Genomic DNA, 23,885 nt, shown 5'->3' with positions numbered 1-23,885 from the left:
CTTCCAGACTCATTCTATGAAGCCAGTATTACTTTGATTCCTAAACCAGACAGAGACCCAGTAAAAAAAGAGAACTACAGGCCACTATCCCTGATGAATGTGGATGCAAAAATTCTCAATAAGATACTAGCAAATCGAATTCAACGACATATAAAAAGAATTATTCACCATGATCAAGTGGGATTCATTCCTGGGATGCAGGGCTGGTTCAACATTTGCAAATCAATCAACGTGATACATCACATTAACAAAAAAAAAGAGAAGAACCATATGATCCTGTCAATCGATGCAGAAAAGGCCTTCGACAAAATCCAGCACCCTTTCTTAATAAAAACCCTTGAGAAAGTCGGGACAGAAGGAACATACTTAAAGATCATAAAAGCCATTTATGAAAAGCCCACAGCTAACATCATCCTCAACGGGGAAAAACTGAAAGCTTTTTCCCTGAGATCAGGAACACGACAAGGATGCCCACTCTCACCGCTGCTGTTTAACATAGTGCTGGAAGTTCTAGCATCAGCAATCAGACAACAAAAGGAAATCAAAGGCATCCAAATTGGCAAAGATGAAGTCAAGCTTTCGCTTTTTGCAGACGACATGATATTACACATGGAAAATCCGATAGACTCCACCAAAAGTCTGCTAGAACTGATCCATGAATTCAGCAAAGTTGCAGGATACAAAATCAATGTACAGAAATCAGTTGCATTCTTATACACTAACAATGAAGCAACAGAGAGACAAATAAAGAAACTGATCCCATTCACAATTGCACCAAGAAGCATAAAATACCTAGGAATAAATCTAACCAAAGATGTAAAGGATCTGTATGCTGAAAACTATAGAAAGCTTATGAAGGAAATTGAAGAAGATTTACAGAAATGGAAAGACATTCCCTGCTCATGGATTGGAAAAATAAATATTGTCAAAATGTCAATACTACCCAAAGCTATCTACACATTCAATGCAATCCCAATCAAAATCGCACCAGCATTCTTCTCGAAACTAGAACAAGCAATCCTAAAATTCATATGGAACCACAAAAGGCCCCGAATAGCCAAAGGAATTTTGAAGAAGAAGACCAAAGCAGGAGGCATCACAATCCCAGACTTTAGCCTCTACTACAAAGCTGTCATCATCAAGACAGCATGGTATGGGCACCAAAACAGACACATAGACCAATGGAATAGAATAGAAACCCCAGAACTAGACCCACAAACGTATGGCCAACTCATCTTTGACAAAGCAGGAAAGAACATCCAATGGAAAAAAGACAGCCTCTTTAACAAATGGTGCTGGGAGAACTGGACAGCAACATGCAGAAGGTTGAAACTAGACCACTTTCTCACACCATTCACAAAAATAAACTCAAAATGGATAAAGGACCTAAATGTGAGACAGGAAACCATCAAAACCTTAGAGGAGAAAGCAGGAAAAGACCTCTCTGACCTCAGCCGTAGCAATCTCTTACTCGACACATCCCCAAAGGCAAGGGAATTAAAAGCAAAAGTGAATTACTGGGACCTTATGAAGATAAAAAGCTTCTGCACAGCAAAGGAAACAACCAACAAAACTAAAAGGCAACCAACGGAATGGGAAAAGATATTCGCAAATGACATATCGGACAAAGGGCTAGTATCCAAAATCTATAAAGAGCTCACCAAACTCCACACCCAAAAAACAAATAACCCAGTGAAGAAATGGGCAGAAAACATCAATAGACACTTCTTTAAAGAAGACATCCGGATGGCCAACAGGCACATGAAAAGATGTTCAGCGTCGCTCCTTATCAGGGAAATACAAATCAAAACCACACTCAGGTATCACCTCACATCAGTCAGAGTGGCCAAAATGAACAAATCAGGAGACTATAGATGCTGGCGAGGATGTGGAGAAACGGGAACCCTCTTGCACTGTTGGTGGGAATGCAAATTGGTGCAGCCGCTCTGGAAAGCAGTGTGGAGGTTCCTCAGAAAATTAAAAATAGACCTACCCTATGACCCAGCAATAGCACTGCTAGGAATTTATCCAAGGGATACAGGAGTACGGATGCATAGGGCCACTTGTACCCCAATGTTCATAGCAGCACTCTCAACAATAGCCAAATTATGGAAAGAGCCTAAATGTCCATCAACTGATGAATGGATAAAGAAATTGTGGTTTATATACACAATGGAATATTACGTGGCAATGAGAAAAAATGAAATATGGCCTTTTGTAGCAACGTGGATGGAACTGGAGAGTGTGATGCTAAGTGAAATAAGCCATACAGAGAAAGACAGATACCATATGGTTTCACTCTTATGTGGATCCTGAGAAACTTAACAGGAACCCATGGGGGAGGGGAAGAAAAAAAAAAAGAGGTTAGAATGGGAGAGAGCCAAAGCATAAGAGACTGTTAAAAACTGAGAACAAACTGAGGGTTGATGGGGGGTGGGAGGGAGGAGAGGGTGGGTGATGGGTATTGAGGAGGGCACCTTTTGGGATGAGCACTGGGTGTTGTATGGAAACCAATTTGTCAATAAATTTCATTAAAAAAAAAGGAAACAATCTTTAAAAAACTTTTATAACAAAGAGGTTTTTGGTTATTTTATGTCCAACTACCTAGGAGGTTTGTCAAGCAAAGAGGCACAATTCATTTTCCTTCTATAAAAAGACATAATTTCATTTTTAATTCCCATAATGAAAAGTAAAGTATATAACTTGATACCAAATAATTTCAGAAAACAAACATTAAATATTAAACTTCAAGATTACATTTTAACAATTAAAGAGAGAGTAGCTGCTATTCAAAAGAAATTTATAAATTTTTGAAAGGATGTTTACAAATGTTTTAAGCATTAAGTGATTTTAATGCGTAAAACAATGTGTATCTATTCATCTATAAAATGTCTCTCAACTATATGCTGAAAACACTTAGAAGCACAATTTCTAATCTACTTACAAATCGTTTAGTAGAAACTATCTTTCAATGAAAAGCTTGAGTGGATTTAACATACTCATCACAAATGTAATTATTTAATGACTTACAATTAATTTGTAATAGCAACAGACTGACATGAGGGCAGACTGAAATTTCAGCAAAACCAATTATCTATTTGGTGAATAGTTTGGAAAATGAGTAGAACAATTCAACAAATGGAGTCAAGATTACATTCCATTTCAGTCATCATGTCTTTTTGTGAGATAACTCTATCAAGTATGGCAAGCATTAAAACTAAATGTGATTCAACTAGTGTTTGGATTAACAATTTATGGTAATAGATGGAGTATCACAAACGAATTGTTGAAACATGCATCAACATGGATAAATCTCAAAATCACTTATCTGAAGGAAAAGAAACATGCAAAAAAATTAGCAGTACATAGTGTGTGATTTAATTTACACAAAATCTAGTCAAACTAATTTGTAGTGATAGAAAGCAGGCAATTGGTTGCCTGGAGATGGGATGGAGGAAGGGATGGTAAGCAAAGGGTCAAAAATGAACTTTTTCTTTAAAGACAGTGAGGGAAATATTTATTGTCTTGACTGCGGTGATGGTTTCAAGAGTATGTATGTCACAAAGTATCCAACTGAACAAAGACATCCATCAACTGGTCAATGAATAGTCATTTACCCTACAAGGAACACAATCCTAAATTAAAAGGAAGTATGGATGTGCGTTCAGCAACCTGGATAATAACAAAATTAATTTGCTTTTTTTGAGAGTAGCTGGACACAAAAGCGTAAGTGAAAGAAGGCATACAGAAAATAGTACAGTTTATTTGACTCTGGAAAAGGCAAAACTACAGGGACAAAAATTCAAATAGCAATTCCAGGGGCTGATTGAGAACAGGGGATTGACTATAAACAGGCCTGGTATGGGGTGTTGGGGCAAGGTACTTATGTGGTTAGGAAAATGTTATGCATCTTGATTGTGGTAATGGTTACAGAACTGCATACATTGGCGGAAACAAACTGTCCTCTTTAAACCAGTGAATTTTACTGTACGCAAATTTTGTTTCTATAGGCTTACCTTTAAAGTCATCTTAAGAGCAGCCCATGGAATGGCCAAAACATCAAGTATTAAACAAGTATTTTTAAAAACTTAAGGTATAGTCAATCACAATGCTCTTATACAAAATAAGTAGTACTGTCAATAACATCAATTCATCCTTCAATTTCTTTACAAAATTTTTTAATGTTTATTTTTGAGAGAGAAAGAGAGAGAGAATGAGTGATGGAGGGGCAGAGAAAAAGACACAGAATCCAAAGCAGGCTCCAGGCTCTGAGCTGTCAGCACAGAGCCTGAGATGGGGCTCCAACTCACGAACAGTGACATCATGACCCAAGCCGAAGTTGGACGCGTAACCAACTGAGCCACCCAGGTGCCCCATCCTTCCGTTTCTATTTGTGTATGCCCATATGCTATATATGTTAACATTTGTGTGCATAATTTGTATCTAAATAATTAGATATGTAAAGGAGATGCAAGCTCAAATACTTTTACCCTAAAGCATAAATGCTCAAATCATTTATCACTTATCTTAGTTTGCTTCCAATTTTCCACTATCACAAAAATTAATTCTCAAACTTTCATCTCTGTGCTTAGAGCTTTTATCATTATTTTGTGAGATTTTTTTCCTTAGAAAACAAGAAGAAAAAAATTCAGATTAATGAGTCCAAAAAAAAAGTTGTATCTCATGAGATTTAGATATTCAAATCACTTCCCAAGTTTTCAAACCACTTTATATCACCACAATGAATTAAAGTACATTTCTCTCTATTCTTGTGAGCAATGTTTGATTGAATTTTTTAAATCAGCAAATTAACTTTTAGTAAATGTCTCTCAGCAGCTATTACAGTCTTAAAAACATTGGTTTCACCTTTATTATATGCATTGATTTCCTTTTATTAAAGCATTTTTACATCCCTGAATAAGACGAACAACAATTGGAGTTATCTGCTGAAGTTGGCCCAGTGGTTTGTAGATGGTAATGGTTCATCACAGCCCAAAGCAGATTCCCAGGCACCTCTCTTCCCAGAACCTAGTCCTTCAAGTGGATTTGTTTTCTTCTTCTGAATGTGACACACTTTCCCTTCTTTTCTCAGGAAGCTGCTTTTCTTAAAATTTTTTTAACATTTATTCATTTTTTAATATGAAATTTATTGTCAAATTGGTTTCCATACAACACCCAGTGTTCATCCCAACAGGTGCCCTCCTCAATGCCCATCACCCACTTCCCCTCCCTCCCACCCCCCATCAACCCTCAGTTTATTTTCAGTTTTTAAGAGTCCTTTATGATAGAGACAGAGTGTGAGGGGGGGGGGAAGAGAGAGAGAGAGTGAGAAACAGAATCCAAGCAAGCTCCAGGCTCTGAACTGACAGCACAGAGCCCAACGTGGGGCTTGAATTCACGGACTGTGAGATCATGACCTGAGCTGAAGTCGGATGCTTAACTGACTGAGCCACCCAGGCGCCCCTGCTTTTCTTTCTCCATTTTTGTAATAGGCCATTTTCTTCAACTCCTTGAAAATGGTTGCCTGTTCTTCATTTTTTTGACACTGAGTAGGTCCTTACCACACTTCTGTCCAATTATTTCCCAGAGCAAAAATGGCTTTCCCTTTGGAGATTTCAGGGCTCTGTACTTAAACTTTGAGATTTTCCACAGGTCATTAAGTGATCAACCACACACTAAGTAAGGCAGCCTAGATTCCAGTTTATATCAGGAAGTCCAGAGCTGGCATCTAAGTAGGTTTTATTATCCATCCTGCCCATGTGAGAGCTTTTAAATAAACAAAAGAACCAAGCGGAATACATGTTAGAATATGAATCGATCCTGAGCCATCTAAGAGAGTTCAAGTTAACAACAGAACCACAAGGAATAAACAAACAAACCAATAAAGAAAACAGTCTTTGATACTTAAACCTAGCTAAGCGACTAAGATCCTTCGACTAACATTTCTTCCATCAGTTGTTTGCCACCAACCATACCAAACTGTCAATACTAATTCAATAACGCTTCCACTTTCCCTGGGGAAAGAAATCTGCAATTCTCAATTCTGATGATACATCAAAATGTTGTATAGAGCTTTACATGTAACATATAGGCCCCAAAACTCAGATACTATTTTTAGTGCATTTGGGATGAAGACTGTACATCTATTCTTTAAAAAGCTCTATATATGGGTGCCTGGGTGGCTCAGTCCATTGAGCATCCAACTCTTGATTTCGGCTCAGATCATGATCTCGAGGTTCATGAGTTCGAGCCCGACATGAAGCTCTGCACTGACAGTAAAGAGACTGCTTGGGATTCTCTCTCCTTTCCCTCTGCCTTTCCCCCGCTTGTGTTCATGTATGAGCACTCTCTCTCTTTAAAAGAAAATAAACAAATAAACACGAAAAACAATTTTTAAAGCTCCATGTATTATTCTGATGCTGAGCCAACTTTTAAAACCATTGGTTTTAATTCTGGACACCAGATGAGATTTGGAAAATATTCCTTTCCAGAAAGCTTAACAGAAAGAAAAAAAAAATGCTAAACTCTAGAAGTACCTAATCTTTATTTTCAGGGAGTTCATCAATTAGTGCATCAATTAAGACTAATGGACCACATTACCAAGTATTAACAATCTTGGTACAAGCCCCAGGCTTGCTCTGTATGAGATGAAATTGTGTGTTAGGTAAAGTGGGGACTGGAGATCATCTGTAGATTTCATCCATCCTGCCTGTCCATCTCTACCAGAAGAAGCTAAACAATTGACAGCATGTACACTCAGTTTGATAAGGCAACCATTCCCTTATAAGGGGCAACTTGGTTTAACTGTGCAAGGCATACTAATATTTGGAGGGCCCAGAAATAATACAAAATGATTTGGAGATTTTAGAAAATGAAATAATCTCATGTTTTAGTAAACTCATCTGTTCAGCTGTGTTCTACTTCCCATCAGGGTAAACTAAGCTCTGGAAAACAGCTATGCCCAATGTAAATGGACAGTTGCAGACACGAATAGCCTGGAAAATAGAGAGGAAAGAGTGGCATGGCAAGTTCAACAATTTGGAGAGGCAGGCTATCTGTTCATTGATTACCAGGAGAGGGAGAATCTCTAAGGACACTGTAATCAGAAATGACCTGTCTTTGCCCAAAAAGTGGTTGAAATTTCAGTGCTGTGGCTATGTGAATATGTTAGGATTTAAGAGAAAGATCATGGTGTCTGCAGAAAGAGCCATTTTACCTGGAGAGCATGTCAGTGTTATTAAATAATTAATGTTGAGGGTTCAAATAGCACAGGTAACTGAACTCAATACAAGTTGGGATAATCCAACCATGAAATAGCCCCTGAAGCAACATCTACCTCACATATCATTTACTGCTATTGTGACTTTCAAGTTGGTCATGCTCCCTTTTCACAACAGGTGTGCAGGATTTTACATATTGTTTTCCAGTTCCAAACCCACGTTTCTTCCTCTACTCAGCAGTGACCTTGAAAGCTAAGCTCATCAACTTCAAGGAAGCAAGTTAGCTTATTTCCTACCAGTTTCTGCCAGCATAAACCCTAGAGGGGGCTCAAAGAGGAAGTAGAGAGAACGAACTTCCTCTCTGGTTCTTTCTGTTCCTATCAGTTCAGTTCCAGCCTTTGGCTTCCTTTGGCACTTCCAGACCAACCTCAGCTCACTCTTAGAGCAGTCAGCAACAGCCAAGAGTGTCCCTTCCTCAGACATCTTAGGGTCTAGGTTCTAGTAACCCCACCCCATTCCTTATGGATTCCTAAGTCCTACTTGTTTTCTGATGTTATTTTCTCTGCCCTTGTTTGCTGTTCCACTTTTCTCTTTCAGCCTTCCACAGCCTGTGTAACTAACTCCTTGTATCAAATCTCCTCTGTATGAAATGCTTAGTGTATGTATTCTTTTTGTCTCACAGGCAGGACCCTACCCCTTACAGAGGGCAATCGGTGGTTTGCCTAGTATATTCAAAATGGAAGAAGAAAAACATTAATTCCGCTTTTGTTTAAACCTGATTTGTTCAAGCAACAAGCATTTATTAGGCATCTCTGTAAAGAGATGAGGGTCTCAGGTTTAAAATTAATGACATAAGAGTCCTGAAACAAGATGGCGGAACAGCATGGAAATTTTTGGGTGTCTTGCATCCATGAAATATAGCCAGACCAACACTAAACCATCCTACACACCTAGAAAACTGATTGGAGGGTTAACACAACAATCTGCACAACCTGAACCACAGAATTCAGCATGTACGTGACACAGAGATGTGAACTTTGGGAGTGAGAGGCCAGCAGCGGGCAGGGAGCCACCTTTGCAGACAGAGAGAGGACAGAGACTGGGGCAGGGGAGAATATGGGAAAAGCCCCCCTCCCCAAAAGCAGCTGGAGAGAAAGTGGAAAATTGGAAACAGCTGCAGGGACTAAACTAAAAATGGAAAAAGGAGAAAGGAGAGGGTTTAAATTCCATTAAGACTGTAAACAAGGAGAGCACAAAGACCGCAACTCCGCAGCTCGAAACCTGGCATTGCTCTGGTGGGAAGGGAGAATCCCTGGGAAAAGAGTGGGGTCTGGGACATTCTCAGGCCACATGGGGAAAAGCAGCTCCACTGCTGGAAGGACATTTGGTAGAGACTGTTGAAGCCACCTGGTCCCAGCAGACCCCGGAAGGCGGCCACATTCGCTGGTGCTGGGACAAGGTTGTTAAGGGTGCAGCCTGGTGCCAGATGTGTGTTGCGATTTTCCATAATCCCTGAAATAATGCTGCTACACTATCTTGAGAACTTCTTCTGGGATGGGCTGGCACCTGGCCACAGTCTCAGGGAACCAGCAACAGCAGGGTCCAGTGGGCATTCCTGGGTAGAGACAAAATTTGGCCATTGTTCATTTGGCCATCGCTCAGTGAGACCCTCCCACAGAGGGGTAGAATCGGTCAAAGCCACAGTCCTTCAGAAGTAAAGGGCTGGGGAAAACAGCTGCATCTGAGACAAAATTCAGGAGAGAGGTACTGCCTGGGGCTTGGTCACTGACAGTGAAGAAGTAGAGAATGGATAAAAGCTGAAGACAGGGGAAGGGTGCATGATTGCTGAACAATTCCAACTCTAGAGACTGAGTAGCTGGGTGATGCCATTTTCACCACTCCTGCTCATGTGCATATGCACGTATGAGTCCAGCAACAATCCACCCCAGTAGGCTAGCAGCGCCATCTAGTGAAGAATGGAGCTGTTACACTAAGTCCCACAACTGGCCCAACTTCGCTCTTCAAGAACACAAGTCTAAGAGCCTACTTAGTTTATGGACTATGAAGCGCTTCATAGTCTGACCTCTAGGGGAAAATGAAGTAATTTTAGTCCTGTTTCAATCTGTTAGCAGGTCCATATATTCAATTCTTTCCTTTTTTTCTTTTTTCCCTCTTTTACACTATTCTTTTTCCTGAATACAAAAAGAGAAAAAATTCATTTTTATTTTCAATTTTTATTAAAAATATTTTTCTTTATTTTTTTACCATATTTTTTACATTTGCGTAAATTTCTTCGAATTCTGTCTTACATCATTCTATTTTAGTCTACTTCAGTGTATTTATCTTTTCCAATTTTCAAATGAATCCCTTGTTTTATTTTTTATTCTTTTTTCTCTGTTTCTTTTCTTTTTCTTGAATGCAGAAAGAGAAAAACTTCATTTTTACTTTCAATTTCTATTAGAAATATTTTTCTTTAATTTTTTACTATATTTTTTCCTTTTATGTAATATTTTCAAATTCTATTTTACTTCCAGCATTTTATTTTAGTCTACTATAGTGTATTCACTTTTTCAAATTTTCAAACGATTTCATTTTTTTCCTATTTTTTCTTTTTCGTTTCTTTTTTCTTGAATACAGAAAGAGAAAAAATTCATTTTTATTCTTAATTTTTATTAAAAATATTTTTCTTTATGTTTTTCCTACTATATTCTTCAATTTTGTGTAAATTGTTTCAAATTCTATTTTACTCCCATCATCTCATTTTACTCTATTACAGTGTATTCGTTTTTTAAAATTCTCAAATGATATCCTTTTTTTTCTCCCTTTTTTTTCTCTAATCTGGCAACCACTTTCAACACCAAGATGAAAACACACCTAGAATCTAGCATCATTTATTAGATTTTGTGTGTGTGTGTTTAATTTTTTAATTTTAATTTTTTAATTTTAATTTTTACAACTCATTAATTCCTTTTCTCCCTTCAAAATGATGAAACGAAGGAATTCACCCCAAAAGAAAGAGCATGAAGAATCAACAGCCAGGGATTTAACCAAAATAGATACAAACAAGATGTCTGAATCAGAATTTAGAATCCAAATAATAAGAATGCTAACTGGAGTAAAAAATAGATTAGAATCCCTTTATGCAGAGATAAAAGAAGTAAAAAATAGAATGAAATTAAAAATGCTATAACTGAGCTGCAATCACAGATGGATGCAGCAGCAGCAAGAATGGATGAGGCAGAACAGAGAATCAGTGATACAGAGGACAAACTTACAGAGAATAAGGAAGCAGAAAAAAGCGGGAGATTAAGGCAAAAGAGCACAATTTAAGAATTAGAGAAATCAGTGGCTCATTAAAAAGGAACAACATCAGAATCACAGGGGTCCCAGAAGACGAAGAGAGAGAAATAGGGGTAGAAGGGTTATGTGAGCAAATCATAGCAGAAAACTTTCCTTACCTGGGGAAAGACACAGACATCAAAATCCAGGAAGCACAGAGGACCCCCATTAGATTCAACAAAAACTGACTATCAATAAGGCATATCATAGTCAAATTCACAAAATGCTCAGGCAAGGAGAGAATCATGAAAGCAGCAAGGGAAAAAAAGTCCCTAACGTACAAGAGAAGACAGATCAGTTTTGCAGCAGACCTATCCACAGAAACTTGGCAGACCAGAAAGGAGTGGCAGGTTATATTCAATGCGTGGAATCATAAAAATATGCAGCCAAGAATTCTTTATCCAGCAAGGCTGTCATTCAAAATGAAGGAGAAACAAAAAGTTTTCAAGACAAACAAAAATTAAAGGAGTTTGTTACCACAAAACCAGTCTTGCAAGAAAGTTTAAGGGGGACTCCCTGAGGGAGAAAAGATGAAAAAAAATATATATATATAGATATATATATATCTATACATATATAGATAGAGGGAGAAAAGATGAAAATATATATATATATATATAGATATATATATCTATACATATATAGATAGATAGATATAGATATAGATATCTATATAGATATAGATATATAGATATAGATAGATAGATATAGATACAGATATATATCTATCTATATCTATATATCTCTATATAGATATAGATATATAGGTATATATCTATATCTATATCTATCTATCTATATCTATCTCTATCTATAGATAGATCTATCTATAGATAGAGATAGATCTATAGATAGATTTATCTATATCTATCTATGTCTATAGATAGATCTATCTATAGACATAGATAGATAGAGATAGATCTATCGATAGATCTATCTCTATCTATCTATGTCTATAGATAGATCTATCTATAGATAGATAGAGATAGATCTATAGATAGATCTATCTCTATCTATCTATGTCTATAGATAGATCTATAGATAGATCTATCTATATCTATCTATATCTACAGACAGATCTATCTATATCTATCTATATCTATCTATCTACAGATAGATATGTCTATAGATAGATATAGATAGATAGAGATAGATAGAGATAGATATAGATAGATACAGATAGATAGAGATAGATATAGATAGATAGAGATAGAGATAGAGATAGATATAGATAGATAGAGATAGAGATAGAGATAGAGATAGAGATAGATATAGATAGATATCTATATAGATATAGATATCTATATAGATATAGATAGATATCTATATAGATATATATAGATATATAGATATAGATATAGATATATAGATATATAGATATAGATAGATAAATACCAAAAGAAACAAAGATTAGAAAGGACCAGAGAACACCACCAGAAACTCCAACTCCACAAGCATTATAATGGCAATAAATTCTTATCTTTCAGTACTCACTCCAAACGTCAATGGACTCAATGCTCTAATCAAAAGACATAGGGTAACAATATGGATAAGTAAATATGATCTATCTATATGCTGTTTATAAGAGACCCACTTTAGACCTAAAGACACCTTCAGATTGAAAACAAGGGGATGGAACACCATCTATCATGCTAATGGTCAACAAGAGAAAGCTGGAGTAGCCATACTTATATCACACAATCTAGACTTTAAAGACTGTATCAAGAGATGCAGAAGGGCATTATGTCATAATCAAGGGGTGTATCCACTAAGACCTAACAATTATAAACATTTATGTGCCAAATATGAGAGCACCCAAATATATAAATCAATTAATCACAAACATAAAGAAACTCATTGATAGTAATACCATCAAAGTAGGAGACTTCAACACCCCACTCACAGCAATGGACAGATAATCTAATCAAAAAATCAACAAGCAAACAATGGCTTTGAATGACACGTAGACCAGATGGACTTAACAGATATATTCAGAACATTTCATCCTAAAGCAGCAGAATATACATTCTTCTCCAGTGCACATGGAACGTTCTCCAGAATAGACCATATACTGGGACACAAATTAGCCCTAAGTAAGTACAAAAATACAGAGATCATATCGTGCATATTTTCAGACCACAATGTTATGAAACTCGAAATCAGCCACAAGAAAAAATTGGAAAGATAAGAAACTTCTGGAGACTGAAGAACATCCTACTAAAGAATAAGGGGATAACCAAGCAGTTAAGGAGGAAATTAAAAATTATAGGGAAGTCAATGGAAATGATAACACCACAATCCAAAACCTCTGGGATGCAGTAAAGGTGGTCATAAGAGGAAAGTATATAGCACTCCAGGCCTTCCTAAACAAGGAATGAAGATCTCAGATACACAACCTAACCTTAGGCCTTAAGGGGCTGGAAAAAGAACAGGAAATAAAACCCAAAACCAAAAGAAGATAGGAAATAATAAAGATTAGAGCAGAAATCAATGCTATGGAAAACCAAAAAAACAAAACAAAACAAAACAAAAACAAAACAAAAGCAAAATAAAACTAACAAAAAAAAAAAAACAAAAAAACTAAACACAAAAACAGTAGAACAGATCAATGAAACCAGAAGCTGGTTCTTTGAAAGACTTAACAAAATTGATAAACCACTAGCCAGTCTGATCAAAAAGAAAAAGGAAAGGACCCAAATAAATAAAATCAAGAATGAAAGAGGAGAGATCACAACCAACACAGCAGAAATAAAAACAATACTAAGATAATATTATGAGCAATTATATGCCAATAAATGGGCAATCTGGAAGAAATGGACAAATTCCTAGAATCATATACACTACCAAATCTGAAACAGGAAGAAATAGAAAATTTGAGCACACCCATAACCACTAAGGAAATCGAATAAGTAATCAAAAATCTGCCAAAAAACAAGAGTCCAGGGCAAGATGGCTTTCCAGGGGAATTCTACCAAACATTTAAGGAGGAGTTAACACCTATTCTCTTGAAGCTGTTCCAAAAAATAGAAATGGAAGGAAAACTTCCACACTCTTTCTATGAAGCCAGCATTACCTTGATTCCAAAGCCAGACAGAGACCCCACTAAAAAAGGTGAACTATAGACCAATTTCCCTGATGAACATGGATGCAAAAATCCTCAACAAGATATTAGCCAACCAGATCCAACAATACATTAAAAAAATAATTCACCACGACCAAGTGAAATTCATACCTAAGATGCAGGGCTTGTTCAATATCTGCAAAACAATTAATGTGATTCATCACAACAATAAAAGAAAGGACAAGAACTATATGGTCTTCTCAATAGATGCAGAGAAAACATTTGACAAAATACAGCATCCTTTCTTGATAAAAACCCTCAAGAAAGTAGGGATAGAAGGAGCATACTTCGAGATCATAAAAGCCATATATGAACAACCCAATGCTAATATCATCTTCAATGGGGAAAAACTGGGAGCTTTCCCCCTAAGGTCAGGAACAAGACAGGGATGTCTACTCTAGCCACTTATTCAACAATGTATTGGAAGTCTTAGCCTCTGCAATCAGACAACACAAAGAAATAAAAGGCATCCAGATTGGCCACGAGGAGGTCAAACTTTCACTCTTCTCAGATGACATGATACTCTATATGGAAAACCCAAAAAATTCAACCAAAAAACTGCTAGAATTGATTCATAAATTCAGCAAAGTTGCAGGATATAAAATCAACACACAGAAATCGGTTGTATTCCTATACGCCAACAATGAAGTGACAGAAAGAGAAATCAAGGAATTGATCCCTTTTACAGTTGCACACAAAAAAAACATAAAATACCTAGAAATAAATCTAACCAAAGAGATGAAAAATCTATACACTGAAAACTGTATAAAGCTTATGAAAGAAATTGAAGAAGACACAAAAAAAAAAATGGAAAAAGATTCCATGCTCCTGGATAGGAAGAAGGAATATTGTTAAAATGTCTATACTACCCAAAGCAATCTACACATTCAATGCAATCCCTATCAAATTAACACCAGAATTCTTCACAGAGCTAGAACAAATAATCCTAAAATTTGTATGGAACTGGAAAAGACCCCGAATAGCCCAAGCAATCTTGAAAAAGAAAACCAAAGCAGGAGGCATCACAATCCCTGATTTCAAGCTATACTACAAAGCTGTAATCACCAAGATAGTATGGTACTGAATAAGAATAGACACTCAGATCAATGGAACAGAATAGAGAGCCCAGAAATGGACCCACAAACGTATGGCCAACTACTCTTTGACAAAGCAGGAAAGAATATCCAATGGAATAGAGAGAGCTTTTCAGCAAGTGGTGCTGGGAAAACTGGACAGCGACATGCAGAGTGAACCTAGACCACTTTCTTACACCATACATAAAAATAAACTCAAAATGGACAAAAGACCTCAATGTAATACAGGAAGCCATCAAAACCCTTGAGGAGAAAGCAGGCACAAACCTCTTAAATCTTGGCCTCAGCAACCTCTTACTCAACACGTCTCCAGAGGCAAGGGAAACAAAAGCAAAAATGAACTATTGGGACCTTATCAAAATAAAAAGCTTTTGCACAGCGAAGGAAACAATCAGCAAAACTAAAAAGCAACTGACAGAATGACAAAAGGTATTTGTAAATGGCATATCAGATAAAGGGTTAGTATCCAAAATCTATAAAGAACTTATTAAACTCAACACCAAGAAACTAATAATCCAGTGAAGAAACGGGCAAAAGGCATGAACAGACACTTCTCCAAAGAAGACATCCAGATGGCCAACCAACACATGAAAACATGCTCAACATCACTCATCATCAGGAAAATACAAATCAAAACCACAATGAGATACCACCTGACACCTGTCAGAATGGCTAATATTAACAACTCAGGCAACAAGAGATGTTGGTAAGGATGTGGAGAAAGATAATCTCTTTTGCACTGTTGGTGGGAATGCAAGCTGGTGCAGCCACTCTGGAAAACAGTATGGAGGTTCCTCAAAAAACTAAAAATAGAACTACCCTACGACCCAGCAATTGCACTACTAGGCATTTATCCACGGGATACAGGTGTGCTGTTTCAAAGGGTCACAGGCACCCTCATGTTTATAGCAGCACTATCAACAATAGCCAAAGTATGGAAAGAGCTCAAATGTCCATCGATGGATGAGTGAAAAAAGAAGTGGTATGTGGTATACATACATACACACACACACACACACACACACACACACACACACACACACACGTACACAATGGAGTATTACTCGGCAATCAAAAAGAATGAGATCTTGCCATTTGCAACTACGTGGATGGAACTGGAGAGTATTATGCTAAGTGAAAGTAGTCAGTCAGAGAAACACAAAATTCATATGACTTCACTCATATGAGGACTTTAAAAGACAAAACAGAGGAACATAAAGAAAGGGAAACAAAATTAATATAAAAACAGGGAGGGGACAAAACAGAAGAGACTCATAAATATGGAGAACAAACTGAGGGTTACTGGAGGGGTTTTCGGATGGGGGATGGGCTAAATGGGTAAGGGGCACTAAGGAATCTACTCCTGATGTCACTGTGGCACTATATGCTAACTAATTTGGATATAAATTTAAAAAAATAAAAAATAAAACAAGTTAATAAAAAAAAGAAAAAAAAAGAAATGTATGTCAACCTAAAATATATGACAGCTCAGATTCCTGGAACTGGCATATTTTTATTTAGTAATTTGACCTTCAGAATCAGAAGATTCAATTGATACCCTATGACATTTAGATAACATAAAAAGATTTTTAAAAATCTTTATTCAATTAAAAAAATAAAATTAATGATTTAATTCAAACACACAAGTAAAATTCAATAGTAAAATTTATTGAGAGTATAAAATAAGGTAAAAGTTATACTTATTATTTACTTCCTCAGACCTATTTAAGGTAACTGCTGAGATTTTCAACTATTAACTCTGCTTCTGAATCATCATCCAAAGTCTATTCATGTTTTTGTAATATTAGCCTCTCAAGATCACACTGTCCTGAGTCCCATTTTCTACCTATTTCTGACGCAAGCCCACAGCCTCCTTGCATCCATGTACTTAAGGAAAGTGGTCAAGTGACAGGGATCCTCAGTTCCTGGGTACCAAGAGCCGGGGTGGGCCAACTACCAAACCCCTCAGATGACTCAGAGTACTCCTGTGTAAATTTTTGTGTTTGTACTCTGGCAAATTTAATAGGTCTCAGGTAAGAAATGGCTGGATGACTTTCTCATGTTCCATGGAGTGCTCATGGAGTGACATACATCCCTAATTTTGAGTTTACAGTAATAATGCAACTTTGCTCACAGTCCAAGTTTAACATTGCATGATAGGATATAAGTATTTTCTGCATAAAACCTACTCTCTCAACTCAGCAAAGTCTCATTCACATGGTTTGATATTCTCTCTCTCTCTCTCTCTCTCTCTCTCTCTCTCTCTCTCTCTTTTATTCTTATTTGTCTATCCAGCTTCCCACAGTTTCCTTCAATGCTTAGAGCCCCTGGGTCTTCCAACACTTCATGTAGAAGGAATTTACACCCTACTGTGTCTCTTTTCTCAAGATTTATTTTGAATTTTTTAAGCAACTAGGCACTATTGTATCCATCAGAGTTCATAAGATGTCAACTTTAAAAGTTGTGCACTTTTTGAAACTAAGCAGTTATTATGGGTGCTGCAAAGAGCTTTTTATTTAGACATCTAGAAAGAGCACAATACTCAGGAAATTCTAGAGTATAGTTTGACTTAAGAATATATCTATTCTTTCTGATCATTTATTTGAGATATCTTTGAAGCAGTGTTAGAAGTCTGCATGGTAGCTATGTGTTTCCAATTACGTTCTCAGATTTTCTTGAGAATATTAAAATATATTCATTTACTTTACAGTTATTCCTAGTGTGTATATGAAAGGGGAGGGGAGGGAATCTAACAAGTAACATAAAATCTGCCCATCTCTTAAGAAGATAGTGAAAAAAAAACATTATCAGAAACGTCCTTCAGAAATCAAAAGTAGACTGTATAGGTTCTATGTCATTTAAAAAGTATATTAATGTAAATAACAGAAAGGTTTCCATTATATACATGCAAAGATCTTGCTCGTGTCCTAATTCAGGCCCTCTTACTACCTTGACCTCTTTACTAAGTAACTTTTCCCCCTAAACCCTTATTCCAAACTATTATTCACACAATTACATCCTTATTGCTCAAAATTCAAGTAAGTCATTCCATGTTTTAAATTTTCTTTGTTTCTCCATTGATACAAAGATTTTAAAAATTTTGCTTTACTTTATTATTCATTCAAACTATACTACAGTCTTTATTCATAAGTATACATCTTTCCTATTTCTGTACTATTATCCTCTACTATTATCCCCCTGCAATTTAAAAGGCACATAGAAGGTAGCCTGATAAATATTTATAAGTTATTTTACTCTGGTATCTCATAACAAAAGAAAACACATGGAGAGGTACCAGGGTGACTCCGTAGGTTAAGCATCCAACTTCAGCTCAGGTCATGATCTCATGGTCCATGGGTTCGAGCCCTGTGTCAGGCTCTGTGCTGACAGCTCAGAGCCTGGAGCCTGCTTTGGAGTCTGTGTCTCCCTCTCTTTCTGCTCTCCCCTGCTTGCTCTCTGTTTCCTTTTCTGTCTCCCAAAAATAAATAACACTAATAAATAATTTAAAAAAAGAAAACACATGGAAAATAGGTAATTATCTTTGTCCTTTTTTATTTCAGACAAAGCAATAGACAAATTCAGGAGCCTTTGTGGCTGACTGCATGGAAGGGGTGAATAAAGAAGAGACTGCAAGATGCCCACATTATGGACTAGAACAACTAATTGGATTGTGGGGTCCTTCCTTCAAGTAGTGACAAGAGAAGGAGAGACAAAGTGAGGGAGAAGATACAGATTTAGAGACCTCCAGTTAATAGATCATTCTTCAAGTCATTTTCTGTCCAAGGAGAATGTGTGGAATGAGAAAATAGAGTCTGAGGAACAGGACATATGAGGAAGAGAAACCCTACAAAGGCTGGGTAGAAGAATCAGAGAGGAAGGGTGACAAGGAAGCAAAGAGGTGTTTTTTGGAGAGAAAGATCCCAAAACTGAGGTAATTAAGTTAGATAAGCACCAAAAAGTTTAGCATGAAACTTGAGCATTCAAATTAGCAACAATTAATTCTGGTGCTTTGTGAGGGACTGAAGCTCGAAGACTGTGGAATCAAGTAAAGAAGGTGGCGAAAAAACGGAAACTGCAGTGTAATCTAGTCTTTCGAGAAGTTGGACCTCTTTTTTGAACAGAAAAGAAAGTTGCATAGGGTAAATTCTGGTACATAGTTGCCTCAAGAGAAAGAGGTTGAATGTAGACAAGAGCGGGAAACCTAAGGAAAAAAGGCGGGGAGTACAAACGCAAGTAACTTGGTACATTTGGAGGCAGACACTAAAGGAAGCTTCCATCTTAGGGCTTCTCCTTTCTCTGGGATTGGAATGAGTTGTGGATGGATATCTTGGATTTACAGTGACCATTAGCAATGATAAGCCAAAGAGGGATGTGATTATATTCATAAACAGAAAAGTGAATATGTAAGAATACAGGGTAAATATGAAGACACAACTGAAAAGCATGGAGGCCAATTACACAAGACCTTAGCCATATTCAGAAAAGAATATGGTCCTGTAGAGAAAAGAGCAATTTGCACCATCAAGCAATCAGCCCTTCACTGATTCACTGATGCTCAGTACTCCCCAACTCCTCTTTATCTACTCAGTCAGAGGCGAATTTTCCAATTAGTCTTCACCACTTCCCCACTGTTTCCTCCAAACTTAGGCCAACTGCATTCCTGATGACATCACTGACAATGCAGTAGAGAGGAGTAACAGGGAGAATATGGATAGATTCATGCAAACAAAAGCTGGAAAACATAATTATTATATTCTTTGAGGAAGAGGAGGTCATCCCTTAATCTGAGTGCTTGCACATGAGTAAAACCCAGCAAGAAGAACTAACTGTTCCTCTGCATCCAAGAGAGAGGACATCTCTAGATCACTTTAACTGGGAAATTCTGTCAAGACCATCCTACTAAGGAGCATGTGTGCTACTTGCTGCTGTAGGTGCTAATGGGCATATGGTGTACAATAATTTGTATTTGGCATCCTCCAAGAGTGGTACTTTCAAAATAGGAAACAAAGAAGAGACAATGTGTGCCAAGGTATCTCCTCTGAGCAAATGTATTTATGGAAACCTCCGTTGTGCAGGAGGCAGAAGACCTATTATCCCATCTAACAAACTCGAGTAAACAGCTCATTAAATTCATACAGCACACTTACGTGAGAGAGCAAGTATGGAAATCAAAAATAAAATAAACAAAGAGATTTTATGTTTCCAGTGGAAATCTGTTTAAAACATATCAGGGAGAGGCCAAGTTAGGTTTAGGTTTCCTGTACATGGTAACTAATCTGGTCACTTATAGAATGGTTTTCATTAACAGTCATGGAACATCATCATAAAGGAAGCCTTGACTGGAAGACAGGAATGGTCCATGGAAATATGGACAAATGATGGCAAAGACCAAGAGTAAGTTTAGGGACACAGTTTTTCTTTTCTAAGTTATGTTCCACCCAACTAAAACAGAGATCCTTTCAAAATGTGAATCATGATATGCACTATGAAATCACTCTAAGAAATCATGGGTGCTACAAGATACAATCCTGTTCAAGTTTTGTTTTTTTTTTAAGGTTTGTAATTGTTCTGTCATTGAGTTACAATTCTTTATGTAATTAAATTATCTGAACATCAACCAATGTACCTTTCCTTTGATAAGACAAAAAAAAATCCATTTGGTTAATACTTTTACTTATTTTACCAATGAATTCCAAGCTTTAAACTAGGTGTTAATTTTCAGGTCATGCCTTCCTTTTTTAAAATATAGTGTTTGGGGGCGTCTGGGTGGCGCAGTCGGTTAAGCATCCGACTTCAGCCAGGTCACCATCTCGCGGTCCGTGAGTTCGAGCCCCGCGTCGGGCTCTGGGCTGATGGCTCAGAGCCTGGACCCTGTTTCTGATTCTGTGTCTCCCTCTCTCTCTGCCCCTCCCCCATTCATGCTCTGTCTCTCTCTGTCCCAAAAATAAATAAACGTTGAAAAAAATTTTTTAAAAATATATATAGTGTTTGATAAACCAATCTATTCATTTCTGGACAAGCTCTTCTTTCTCATCTCCCATGATGAAACATTAATTCTTTACCCTTTCCTGACATTTTTTGCCTTAAGTTCTTAAAATCTCATAGATCCTATTCCAGGACCTCATCTCTTTTCCCTCTGCACATTAATGCTTGCACAGAACCTGGAATATAGTTGAGTGAATCATCTTGAATTAAGAAACCTAATCAATCAGGGTACCTGAGTGGCTCAGTCAGTTGAGCATCCAACTCTTGATTTCAGCTCAGGTCATGATCCCAGGGTGGTGGGATGGAGCCCCACATTGGGCTCCATGCTGAGCATGGAACCTGCTCAGGATTCTCTCTTTCTCTCCCTCTGCTCTTCTACCCTTCTTCCCCACTTGCAATCTCTAAAATAAAATTTGAAAAAATTAAAACAAAATAAATCCAATTAATCAAGGTCTATGGACTTCTGCTTTCAAATCCAAAATAGATGCATAAAACTTAATCTTACATTTATTTCGCTGGGGCTCGCCAATTTATGAGAACATGGTAATTTTTTAATGTTACAGTTGTAAATTTACATTTATTGCAACATATTCAACTGCTCATGACTCCAGGAACACTGAAAGCTTCATGAGGATAGAGAAGATTTCTATTTTTATTTCCTATTCTTTTTCCAACACTAGTGTATCTAAGTCTGTGTATGCTCTATGAACATTTGTAGAACTTGTAGAATCATGACAATAATGTATCTCATTTTGCACAATGCTTGCCTGAAAGGCTCAATGTTGGGAAAACTGACAGAAGTAACCAATGCCAAGGCCTGCGAGGTGCAGAGCCATGCTCCCAGGTAAGGGGTGATCACATTGGAGAGGGTGATGGAAGGTAAACTTGGGGCTGACCACTGGATAAACTTCATGTGTGGAGTAGAAGCAAGATGAGGGGACAGGAGAGCAATCACATCCACATCAAAGGGATTTCTGTACTCAGGAGTGGAGGACAGAATCAAGAACCATGGAAAAGTACATAATTAACGACTATAATAGCATGGCAGGTCACAAGAACGAATTTAAAAATGTCCAATTGTGGGGAAGAGGGGCCAAAGTAGTAACATAGCTTTATTCTGGAAGGAATGTTCCTATGCCTGTATGATATTTCCAGTGCTGGACACAGGGGAGCTGACCTCTGGAAGGTCTGGGACCCAAAAGCAGTTTATGAAAAATAAAATTAAAACTGTTCTGAAAGAGACGCTTAAAAACTGAGAATAAACTGAGGGTTGATGAGGGGTGAAGGGAGGGGAAAGTGGGTGATGGGCATTGAGGAGGGCACCTGATAGGATGAGCACTGGGTGTTGTATGGAAACCAGTTTGACAATAAATTTCATATTTAAAAAATGAAATAAAAACATCACCTTTCTGGTCTTTACATGTGCCTGGGCCACTGGAGGCTGCTTATGGGCTGTGTCAGATTATTTTTTCTTACACTTTCTTTTGTTAATGTAATGTCCCTGATAAACATTGTTACTGATGACCAAGACAAAGTTCTTCCAAAACAAATCCCTCAAATCTGATTTTCCATTTCCAGCTACCAGACTAACTTATTCACTCTACCTAGAACATACATTTCCCTGCTTTGCTTGTTTTTTTTAATTCTTTTAACAACATTTGAGCAAGGGTCAGAAAGTTCTGTGGGACTACAGATACAGCGGAGAACAAGATAATGGCTGAGTGTTTATTTTGGACCGGAGTACTGCATAAGTACTCTGCACAGATTTACTAATCGCAGTAGCACCATGACGCTCATTTATTATTATCCTTAGTTACAAATGAGGAATCAGAGAAACAGAGCTTAAATTTCCCAAGATCCTGCAGACTTAGGAAAGAATATGTGTATGAGGCACATAGTTACTCAATAAACACATAATGAGGGCTCACCATGTGCCTCCTACATAAGTGTACATCTTGCTGCTCTGCATTGGCTACACCAATCCTCAAACAAGTCAACCAGTCTACCACTTGCTTTGGAACATTCTTATTTCCAGTTCTGTATATCCTTCTGCCTGAGAATTCCTTTTTTCTTTTGAAAAAGATTCCTTTGAAACCACCCTGATTCATGAAGCGTTTCTCCTTTGCTTCAGAAGATGGTCACTTCTCAAGTCTCTACTGACTACTGCATGTAATTTCTCTAAAATCCAACCCAATTCCATCCAGCATTACTTTTTAATTATTTCCTTGTGTATGTCAACATACCCTAAGCCAGATAATGGCAGGAATTCTATCACATATCCTTTGTATTGTCCATTGGGTTTAGCAGTGCCAGACTCCTGGAAGCTTCTACAAAGTTCTAGATTAGAACTCCCCTCTATTTAATGGATCTTGATGAAGATATTCTATAGTTCACCTAATGTTTAAAGGGTACTTTCTTGTGGCACCTGGGATGCTCAGTCGGTTAAGCATCTGACTCTTGATTTGGGCTCAGATCATGACCTCACGGTTTGTGGGTTCAAGTCCTGCTGCCGGATCTGCACTGACAGCATGGAGCGTGTATAGGATTTCCTCTCCCTCTCAAAATAAACTTAAAAAAAATAAAGGGTGTTTTCTCTCTTTGCCTATACTTCTTTGTATTTAGAGAGACAAAGTTTTTTTTAAAATCTTTTAATTCATCATTTTCAAAACAGTCATTAAAGATGCAGAAAAGCTACTGGGAAGGTATATTTGAAATGAAGGAGAGCCTTGAAACTTGATCATCTTTTTATTTTTCATGATCTGTGACATTGCTAGGATTGAAAGGAAGCTAAAAGGTATTATTTAGTTTCTGTACCTAAATGAATTTAATGCCATGCTCCAAAGAATGACATTTCAAATGCCTTTGTAGCAAAAGATGTATTTTACTATTATTATTGAACTCAAAATGCAGTCATCCTCCAAAATGGGCCCGCTTCTCATTAAACTGATTTCAAAGTAGCTTTGTTTTTTCTTTTCTTTTTTTTTTTTAAATTATACATGTCCATCTATTCTCCAAATCCTTTTGCCTGACTTAAAACATGCCCATTTTCTGACAGGTCTCTAATCTCTTAGAAGCTCATTTGAGAACCTTTTGCCTGACTTAAAACATGCCCATTTTCTGACAGGT

This window comes from Prionailurus viverrinus, chromosome D1 (assembly GCF_022837055.1).
Source record: "Prionailurus viverrinus isolate Anna chromosome D1, UM_Priviv_1.0, whole genome shotgun sequence".
Classification (NCBI taxonomy): domain Eukaryota; kingdom Metazoa; phylum Chordata; class Mammalia; order Carnivora; family Felidae; genus Prionailurus; species Prionailurus viverrinus.
The sequence above is the reverse complement of the archived record's forward strand: the minus strand, read 5'-3'. Positions refer to the sequence as shown.